Genomic DNA, 2,583 nt, shown 5'->3' on the forward strand with positions numbered 1-2,583 from the left:
ATACAGAGAGAGAGAGAGATACAGAGGAGGAGAGAGAGAGATAAAGAGAGAGAGAGAGATACAGAGAGAGAGAGATACACAGAGAGAGAGAGATCAGAGAGAGAGAGATACAGAGAGAGAGAGATACAGAGAGAGAGAGAGAGAGATCAAGAGAGAGAGAGAGAGAGATACGAGAGAAGAGAGAGATACAGAGAGAGAGAGAGAGTACAGAGAGAGAGGAGAGAGATACAGAGAGAGAGAGAGATACAGAGAGAGAAGAGAGAGATACGAGAAGAGAGAGAGCAGAGAGAGAGAGATACACAGAGAGAGAGAGAGATACAGAGAGAGAGAGATACAGAGGAGAAGAGAGATAACAGAGAGAGAGAGAGTACAGAGAGAGAGAGATACAGAGGAGAGAGAGATACAGAGAGAGAGAGAGAGAGAGAGAGAGATCAGAGAGAGAGAGAGAGAGATAGAGAGAGAAGAGAGAGATACAGAGAGAGAGAGAGATACGAGAGAGAGAGAGAGAGATACAGAGAGAGAGAGAGAGATACAGAGAGAGAGAGAGATACGAGAGAGAGATACAGAGAAGAGAGAGAGACAGAGAGAGAGAGAGAGAGAAGAGAGAGAGAGAGAGAGAGATACAGAGAGAGAGAGAGAGAGATACAGAAGAGAGATAGAGAGAGAGAGATACAGAGAGAGAGAAGAGATACAGAGAGAGAGAGAGAGAGGAGAGAGATACAGAGAGAGAGAGAGATACAGAGAGAGAGAGAGATACAGAGAGAGATAGAGAGAGAGAGAGAGAGATACAGAAGAGAGATACAAGAGAGAGAGAGAGAGATACAAGAGAGAGAGAGGATACAGAGAGAGAGAGAGAGGATACACAGAGAGAGAGAGAGATACAGAGAGAGAGAGAGATACAGAGAGAGAGAGAGAGATACAAGAAGAGAGAGCAGAGAGAGAGAGATACAGAGAGAGAGAGAAGAGAGAGAGAGAGAGAGAGAGATGACAGAGAGAGGAGAATACAGAGAGAGAGAGAGATGCAGAGAGAGAGAGATACAGAGAGAGAGAAGATACAGAGAGAGAGAGATCAGAGAGAGATGCGAGAGAGAGAAGAGACGAGAGATGCAGAGAGATACAGAGAGAGAGAGAGAGATCAGAGAGAGATGCAGAGAGATCAGAAGAAACAGAGAGAGATGAAGAAGACAGAGGAGAGATACAGAGAGAGCAGAGAGAGATACAGAGAGAGAGAGAGGAGATGCAGAGAGAGAGAGAGGGAGAGAGCTGAGAGAGAGAGAGAGAGAGAGATCAGAGAGAGAGAGAGATGCAAGCAGAGATGAGGAGGGAGATGCAGAGAGAGAGAGAGATACAGAGATGCAGAGGAGAGATAGAGATACAGAGAGAGAGAGAGAGAGAGATACAGAGAGAAGAGAGAGAGATGCAGAGAGAAGAGAGAGAGATACAGAGAGAGAGAGATGCAGAGAGATGCAGAGAGAGAGATGCAGAGTGAGAGAGAGATGCAAGAGAGAGAGAGGAATCCAGAGAGAGAAGAGAGAGAGAGATGCTAGAGAAGAGAGAGAGATGAGAGAGAGAGAGGAGAGATCAAAGAAACAGAGAGAGAGAGAGATGCTAGAGGAGAGAGCAGAGGAGAGATCTGAAAGCGAGAGGGAGACAGAGAGAGCTCTAGGAGATGCAGGAGAAATGCTAGGAGAGAGAAGAGCAGGAGATACTGGAGGAGAGAGAGATGCGGAGAGATACAGAGAGAGAGATGCAGAGAGATCCAGAGAGAGAGAGATGCAAGAGATGCAAGAGAGATACAGATGAGAGATGCAGAGGAGAAGACAGATGGAGATCTGGAGAGAGAAAGAGATGACAGCGAGAGGGCAGAAAGTCTAGAGAGAAGAGATGCAGTCTGGAGAGACAGAGATGAGAGATGCTAGAGAAGAGATGGACAGAGCTAGACAGAGATGCGAGAGATATCTAGAAGAGAGGGAGAGATGCAGAGAGACAGAGAGGGAGATCTAGAGAGATGACAGAGAGAGGAGATGCTAAGAGAGAGAGAGAGCAGAGGATGCTAGAGAGAGGAAAGCAGAGAGAGATCTAGGAGAGATGCAGAGAGATGCAGAGAGATACTAGAGAGGAGAGATGCTAAGAGAGACAGAGAGAGAGATCTGGAGAGAGCAGAGAGAGACAAAGAGAGATGTGGAGATGACGAGGATGGAGATACAGAGAGAGAGAGAGAGAAGATACAGAGAGAGAAGAGAGGAGAGAGATACAGAGAGAGAGAGAGATACAGAGAAGAGAGATACAGAGAGAGAGAGAGATAACAGAGAGAGAAGAGAGAGAGACAGAGAGAGAGAGAGAGAGATACAAGAGGAGAAAGAGAGAGAGATACAGAGAGAGAGAGAGAGAGAGAGAGAGAGATAAGAGAGAGAGAGATACAGAGAGAGAGAGAGAGATACAGAGAGAGAGAGAGAGATACAGAGAGAGAGAAGAGAGAGAGAGAGAGAGATCAGAGAGAGAGAGAGAATACAGAAGAGAGAGAGAACAGAGAGAGAAGAGATACAGAGAGAAAGAGATAACAGAGAGAGAGAGAGAGATACA

The sequence above is a fragment of the Oncorhynchus tshawytscha genome, linkage group LG14, assembly GCF_018296145.1.
Source record: "Oncorhynchus tshawytscha isolate Ot180627B linkage group LG14, Otsh_v2.0, whole genome shotgun sequence".
Lineage (NCBI taxonomy): Eukaryota > Metazoa > Chordata > Actinopteri > Salmoniformes > Salmonidae > Oncorhynchus > Oncorhynchus tshawytscha.